This window comes from Mesoplodon densirostris, chromosome 4 (assembly GCF_025265405.1).
Source record: "Mesoplodon densirostris isolate mMesDen1 chromosome 4, mMesDen1 primary haplotype, whole genome shotgun sequence".
Taxonomy (NCBI): Eukaryota; Metazoa; Chordata; class Mammalia; order Artiodactyla; family Ziphiidae; genus Mesoplodon; species Mesoplodon densirostris.
The window spans coordinates 114,967,142-114,975,883 of NC_082664.1; the positions used below are offsets into that span (position 1 = coordinate 114,967,142).

At 36.1% G+C, this 8,742-nt stretch overlaps 1 non-coding gene across 1 annotated transcript; it reads left to right on the forward strand.

The window, feature by feature from the left end:
- Positions 1–8,207: 8,207 nt before the first annotated feature.
- On the forward strand, positions 8,208–8,280 carry TRNAK-UUU (transfer RNA lysine (anticodon UUU)). The gene has a single exon. It is a non-coding gene; the product is annotated as a tRNA-Lys (tRNA).
- Positions 8,281–8,742: the final 462 nt, after the last annotated feature.

Here is an 8,742-nt window from a genome sequence, read left to right on the forward strand (position 1 = left end):
CAGAAATCTATTTTCTTACAGTTCTGGAAGCTAGAAATCTGAGATCGAGATGTCAGCAGAGTTGGTTCCTTCTGAGGACTGGGAAAGAGGAATCTGTTCCAGGCTTGTTGATGGCTGTCTTTTCCCTGTGTCTTCACATTGCCTTCCCTTTGTATGGAGACTGAATCTCACAAGTTGGGGCAAACAAACAAATACCCTTAAAAATATCAGAAGCTTCTCTATTTTTTTGTCTCCTAAAAGGACTCCAATGTTCAGCTGCAAATAGCAGCCACTGAATTGGTGTGGGCATACCACACAAACATACTTCTTCGTTACATTTCCTTTCCATCATGTCTGTTGTCCTCTGAAACTAAAGTTTGTGAGCTGCAACTAAAATGTCCTTTGGGCAAACAAAAGGGGATACTCTGATTAGGAATGTAATAGCCACTTACCTCGTAGAGCTGATTACATCAGGTCTAACCACCATCAATCTTTCTACAGCATATTAAGTTATGTGTCAAATCAAAGCAACAACAACAGAAAATGCATCCTCAGCCTTAAAGCATTTTGATTTGAAAAATGGAGCTTGAAATTATCTTTTTGGTTTCTATGAAAATTTTAACTGAACCACAGAAAACATAAAACAGAAGATTATTGATATCTCATCCAAATCCAAACTAGAATTTGCTCATATATCAGCATATTTGGCAGATGGTACAAATGTAAATTTGGCAAATTTCATTCAGTCTGTGAACTCCTTGCCAAAGAAAATGAAATGAAAAGATCTTACTTGCTAAATGTCCCACACATCTTTTATGTAGCACTGTTAAAATGGGGCTTCATATGCTTACCTGTGATTTTGAGGCTTTCATAAAGTTTTTGGTCACTTTTCAGTTTTCTGAAAACGTGGAGAAACACTAATGATAGTGGTAGCTTTATAGAAACGGAAGGAGACAGCCTCCATGGACACATGCCTACAAGATGGCTGTCATTGTTTACACTCATAAAAAGGACTATCAAAATGTTGGCTTACATTTACATTATATTTTCAATGTGTGTGGGAGGAAGAATGCCCTGTCTAATTTGGAAATACATTGAGGATGAGAATGAAGATAAGAGAACAATAAAACAGAAATGTATATGGTTTTTATTATACAAACTGTTTCTAGGCCATAAAAAAATCTAGTAAAAGACAAACTGACTGCACATGAAATGCCTGATGCTATGTATGGTTGCAACAAAAACTAACAGAGCAAAAAAAGAAAAGAAAACAAAACAAAACAAATTTTGGGGGGCAGCATAGGGAAAAGACTGTTTCAGAACTAAAAAAGAATTATCAGAAAAGGACAGCCAAGTTAAACATGACTTTTTCAATTTTTCACAATGTTTAAAAATTGTAACTTATTTGGAATAAAAATTTTATTTCACATGTTAAAATTACCTCTATGCTTTGAAGCCAATTTCCCTGAGAAAAAGTATTAACTTATCATAACATCCAATGCACTTCAGATTGTTTATAAATCATGGATATTTCAGGTGTTATAAACCTATATGATGAATTTATAGAAACAAAAATATGGGCAACCATTCAGCCAGTCTGTGTCTTTTGGTTGTAACATCTTCAAGACCCATACATATGCTGCCTACAAGAGACTCATGTCAGACTTAGGGACACATACTGACTGAACATGAGGGAATGGAAAAAGATATTCCATGCAAATGGAAATCAAAAGAAAGCTGAAGTAGCAATACTAATATCAGATAAAATATACTTTAAAATATTGTTACAAGAGACAAGGAAGGACACTACATAATGATCAAGGTATCAACCCAAGAAGAAGATATAACAATTATAAATATGTATGCAACCAACATAGGAGTACCTAAATACATAGGCAAATGTTAACAGCTATAAAAAGGGAAATCAACAGTCACACAATAATGCTGGATACCTTAACACCCTACTTCCACCAATAGACAGATCATCCAGACAGAAAATAAATAAGGAAACACAGGCTTTAAATGACACAACAGACCAGGTAGACTTCATTGATTTTTATAGGACATTCCACCTGAAAGTGGCAGAATACACTTTCTTCTCAAGTGCACATGGAACATTCTCCAGGATAGGTCATGTCTTGGGTCACAGATCAAGCCTTGGTAAAGTTAAGAAAGTTGAAATCATATCAAACGTCTTTTCCAACCACAATGCTATGAGATTAGAAATTAGTTACAGGAAAAAATAACTGTGAAAAACACAAACAAATGGAGGGTAAACAATTCACTACTAAATAACCAAGAGATCACTGAGGAAATAAAAAAAAATACATAGAAACAAATGACAATGAAAACATAATGACCCAAAACCTACAGGATGCAGAAAAGCAATTCTAAGAGGAAAGTTTATAGCAACTCAATCTCACTTCAAGAAACAAGAAAAATCTCAAATAAAAAACCTAAACTTACACTTAAAGCAACTAGAGAAAGAAGAACAAGAAAACCCAAAGTTAGTAGAACTCGTTCTACAAAGCCACCATCACCCTGATACCAAAACCAGACAAAGACACTACAAAAGAAGAAAATTACAGACCAATATCACTGATGAACATAGATGCAAAAATCCTCAACAAAATACTAGCAAACAAAATCCAACAACACATTAAAAGGGTCATATACCATGATCAAGTGGGATTTACCCCAGGGATGCAAGGATTCTTCAATATATGCAAATCAATCCATGTGATACAGTATATTAATAAATTGAAGAATAAAAACCATATGATATTATCAATAGATTCAGGAAAAGCTTTTGACAAAATTCAACACCCATTTATGATAAAAAAAACTCTCCAGAAAGTTGGCATTGAGGGAACCTATCTCAACATAATAAAGGCCATGTATGACAAAGCCACAGCAAACATCATTCTCAATGTTCAAAAACGGAAAGCATTTCCTCTAAGATCAAGAAGAAGACAAGGATATCCACCCTTGCCACTATTATTCAACATAGTTTTGGAAGTCCTAGCCATGGTGATAAGAGAAGAGAAACAAATAAATGGAATACAAATTGGAAAAGAAGAAGTAAAACTGTCACTGTTTGTAGATGACGTGATATTATGCATAGAGAATCCTAAAGATGCCACCAGAAAATTATTAGAGCTATTCAGTGAATCCAGTAAAATTGCAGGATACAAAATTAATGCACAGAAATCATTTGCATTCCTATACACTAACAATGAAAGATCAGAAAGAGAAATTAAAGAAACAATCCTATTCACCATTGCAACAAAAAGAATAAAAAGTCTAGGAATAAACCTACTTAAAGAGGTAAAAGACCTGTACTCAGAAAACTATAAGACACTGATGAAAAAAATCAAAGACGACACAAACAGATGGAGAGATATACCATGTTCTTAGATTGGAAGAATCAATATTGTGGAAATGACTACACTACCCAAAGAAATCTACTGATTCAATGCAATCCCGGTCAAACTACCAATGGCATTTTTCACAGAATTAGAACAAAAAAAAATTTACAAGTTGTATGGAAACACAAAAGACCCCAAATAATGAAAGAAATATTGAGAAAGAAAAATGGAGCTGGAGGAATCAGGCTCCCCAACTTCTGACTATACTACAAAGCTACAGTAATCAAGACAGTATGGTACTAGAACAAAAACAGAAATATAGATCAATGGAACAGGATAGAAAACCCAGCGATAAACTCATGAACCTATGGTCACCTAATGTATGACAAAGGAGACAAGAATATGCAATGGAGAACAGGCAGTCTCTTCAATAACTGGTGCTGGGAAAACTCTACAGCTACATGTAAAAGAATAAAATTAGACCACTCCCTAACACCATACACAAAAATAAACTCAGGGGCTTCCCTGGTGGCACAGTGGTTGAGAGTCCGCCTGCCGATGCAGGGGATGCGGGTTCGTGCCCCAGTCCAGGAACATCTCACATGACATGGAGCAACTAGGCCCGTGAGCCATGGCCGCTGGGCGTGCACGTCCAGAGCCTGTGCTCTGCAGCAGGAGAGGCCACGACAGTGAGAGGCCAGTGTACCGCACAAAACAAAAAACAAAAAACAATAACAACCGAATCAAAAAATGGGGGGAAGACCTAAATAAACCTTTCTCCAAAGAAGACATACAGATGGCCAAAAAGCACATGAAAACATGCTCAACATTAGTAATGATTAAAGAAATGCAAATCAAAACTACAATGAGGTATCAGCTCACACCAGTTAGAATGGGCATCATCAGAAAATCTACAAACAACAAATGCTGGAGAAGGTGTGGAGAAAAGGGAACCCTCTTGAACTGTTGGTGGGAATGTAAATTGGTACAGCCACTATGGAGAACAGTATGGAAATTCCTTAAGAAACTAAAAATAGAACTACCATATGTCCCAGCAATCCCACTACTGGGCATATATCCAGAGAAAGCCATAATTCCCAAAGATACATGTACCCCATGTTCATTGCAGCACTATTTACAATAGCCAGGACATAGAAGCAACCTAAATGTCCATCAACAGAGGAATGGATAAAGAAGATGTGGTACATATATACAGTGGAATATTACTCCGCCACAAAAAGGAATGAAATTGGGTCTTTTGTAGAGACATGGATGGACCTAGAGACTGTCATACAGAGTGAAGTAAGTCGAAAGAGAAAAAAAAATACATCGTATATTAATGCATATATGTGCAATCTAGAAAAATGTTATAGGTGATCCTATTTACAAAGCAGAAATAGAGACAGACGTAGAGAACAAACATATGGACACCAATGCGGGGAAAGAGGGGGTGGATTGAATTGGGAGATTGGGATTGACATATATAAACTACTGATACTATGTATTAAACAAATAACTAATGAGAACCTACTGTATAGCTCAGGGAACTCTATTCAGTGCTCTGTGGTGAACTAAATAGGAAGGAAATCCGAACAAAGAGGGGATATATATATATATATATATATATATATATGTGTGTGTGTGTGTGTGTGTGTGTGTGTGTGTGTGTGTGTGTAAAGCTGACCCACTTTACTGTACAGTAGAAACTAACACAACATTGTAAAACAACTATACTCCAATAAAAAATAATTGTAAAAAATGTTGAAAACGAAAGGTACTCTGGTGTGAGATCACCCAGATACATCACAGCAGAGCCCTGGCTTGGCCAGGAAGGCCCAGCTTCCTGCCAGCTGGCAGCCTCTTAAGGGTTCCTGATATTTGCTGAGCTTCAGTTTCCTCATCTATGGACTGGGGTTAACCCTCCCTGCCACCCCACTTAAAGGGTAGCTTTAGAGGTCAAGGCAGTGCTGATGAGTATCTGCATTTCCCTTTTTAAAGGGTCCACCCAGGAATGTAATTTGGTGTAGCCACTCTAGAAAACAATATGCAGTTTCCTCAAAAAAACTAAAAATAGAGTTACAATACGATTCAGCAATCTCACTCCTGAACATATATCTGGACAAAACTACAATTCAAAAAGATACATGCAACCCTAAGTTCAGAGCAGCACTATTCACAATAGCCAAGACATGAAAACAAAGTAAAAGTCCATCAACAGATAAACAGATAAAGAAGATGTGGTATATATATATATATATATATATATATATACAATGAGATAATACACACCATAAAAAAAGAATGAAATAATGCCATTTGTAGCAACATGGATGAACCTAGAGATTATCAGACGAAGTGAAGCAAGTCAGAAAGAGAAAAACAAACACCATAGCATATTGCTTATATGTGGAATCTAAAATACAACACAGGGCTTCCCTGGTGGCGCAGTGGTTGAGAGTCCGCTTGCCGATGCAGGGGACACGGGTTCGTGTCCCGGTCTGGGAAGATCCCACATGCCGCGGAGCAGCTGGGCCCGGGAGCCATGGCCACTGAGCCTGCATGTCCGGAGCCTGTGCTCCACAACGGGAGAGGCCACAGTAGTAAGAGGCCCGCGTACTGCAAAAAAATAAATAAATAAAAAATAAAAAAAAATAAAATACAACACAAATGAACTTATCTGTGAGCCAGAAACAGAATAACAGAGGTAGAGAACACACCTGTGGTTGTCAGCGCGGAAGAAGAGTAGAAGGGATGGATTAGGAGTTTGGGATTGGAAGATGCAAACTATTTTGTATAGGATGGATAAACCATGGGCTCCTACTGTATAGCATAGGGAACTATATTCAATAACCTGTGATAAACCATCATGGAGAAGAATATGAAAAAGAATGTATGTGTATGCATGGCTGAGTTGATTTGCTGTGCAGCAGAGATTAACACAGCACTGTAAATCAACTATAATTCAATAAAATACTTTAAGAAAGAACCCCATAAAACTACAATGAGGTATCACACTCTTCAGAATTGCCATCATCAAAAAATCTACAAACAATAAATGCTGGAAAGGGTATGCAAAAAAGCGAACCCTCTTGCACTGTTGGTGGGAATGTAAATTGATACAGCCACTATGGAGAACAGAATGGAGGTTCCTTAAAACTCTAAAACTCGAATTAACATATGACCCAGCAATCCCACTACTGGGCATATACCCTGAGAAAACCATAATTCAAAAAGACACATGTACCCCAATGTTCACTGCAGCACTGTTCACAATAGTCAGGACATGGGAGCAACCTAAGTGTCCATCAGCAGATGAATGGATAAAGAAGATGTGGTACATACATACAGTGGAATATTAGCCATAAAAAAGAACAAAATTGGTCATTTGTAGTGATGTGGGTGGACCTAGAGTCTGTCATAAAGACTGTCATAAAGACTGAAGTAAGTTAGAAAGGGAAAAACAAATATCATATATATATATATATATATATATATATATATATATATATATATATATATATATATATATATATAACACATACGTGTGGAATCTAGAAAAATACAGATGAACCTATTTGCAGGGCAGGAATAGAGATGAAGATGTAGTTAACGGAAGAGTAGGCATGGTGGGGGGAAAGGGGAGAGTGGGAGGAAATGGAAGATTAGGATTGACATATACACACTACCATGTGTAAAATACATAGCTAGTGGGAACCTTCCATATAGCACAGGGAGCCCAGCTCGGTGCTCTGTGATGACCTAGATAGGTGGGATGAGGGGGTGTGTTGGAGGGAGGTCCAAGATGGAGGAGATATATGTATACGTATAGCTGATTCACTTCGTTGTACAGCAGAAACTAACACAACATTGTAAAACAATTATACTCCAATAAAAATAAAAAAATAAGATTTAAAAATGGGTGACACACAGCTAGTCTATCAAAATAAGCCTGTAGATTCAAAGTACATTGTGTTTCAAACATTTGTTTTGAAAGAAGACATTTTGGAAAGCTGGAAATTAATTCCTATAAATCTAAAAATCTACTGTTGTTGATAAGTAAAATCCTAAGTATCCTAGGCTAAGAAGTGTTTGCTGAGAAAACATTTAGTTTCATGTCATCACATTGGACTTACGCAAGGAATCAGTATAGGTGGACTGGCTGAGGGCAGAGCTGCAAGTCAAAGGAAACCATATGTTTGTGCTCCTCTTATCACTGCATGAAAAACACGACTTATCACAAACGCTACAGGCTTTGTAGACAAATGTTATTGGAAAAGGAAACAGAAGGAGAAAAAATAACCCATGTATCATGGGACAGAAAGAATTATGTCATTGTTATTTTAAAGTTAAATGTATTAATATCCTATACCCTTTTGAATTTATATTCCCCTAAATTTCTTACATGTATGCATCTTAAGAAAAACTAAACTATAGCCTACAATATTCAAATATGAAATCAAGAGTTAAAATAAATTGCTGTATCAGAAGGCAGAAACATAAAATCTTGTTATATTTTCTCACAGGTATTACTTATTAGTTCAACAATTAGTTAGTACTAACTTCCACTATTAAGTAGTCCTATTTTTTATTTTGTTTAAAAAATGTCAGTTAGGTAATATAAAAGTAAATGAAGCAAATAAGTACAATTCCAAAATAATACAAAATAATATACAATTTTAATATAGATATAAACCCTGATTTTTATGTTATATTAAAGTAATACTGCTTGTGTATAATTATTTATTACATATTATGTTATTATAACTTATTTTGTCTAGTATGACAATTCCCAGGTTGACTCTCTAAAAGTCTGGTCACCTAAGAAATAGACAAACTGATTCTAAAATTCATATTGAGAGTGCCTGGGTAGCTCAATTGGTAGAGCATCAGAGTTTTAATCTGAGGACCCAGGGTTCAAGTCCCTGTCCAGGTGCCAAAAGAAAATAATAATAATAATAAAATTTATATTGGTAAGTAAAGGGACTAGAATAGCTAAAGCAATTTTGTGAAAGGTGAATAAAATTGGAGGAATTGGTCTACCCAATTTCAAGACTTAGTGCATGACTCTGCCATCAGTGTGGTATTTGGCAGAGGGATAGACACATGGATCACTGGAGCAGAATAGAGAACTCAGAAATAGACTCATCACAAGTACAGCCAACTTATTTCTCACAAGGTGCAAAAGTGGAACAAGGATCTGTTGCCTTTTCAACAAATAATGCTGGAGCACTTAGGCACCACATGAAAAAACAAACAACAAAACCCCATGAACCTTAACATAAACCTCACAACTTATACAAAGATTAACTCAAAAAACGAATTAAGGATCTAAATGTAAAATGTAAATCTCTAAAACTTTTAGAAGAAAAGATAGGCAGGAAATCTTCATGACCCT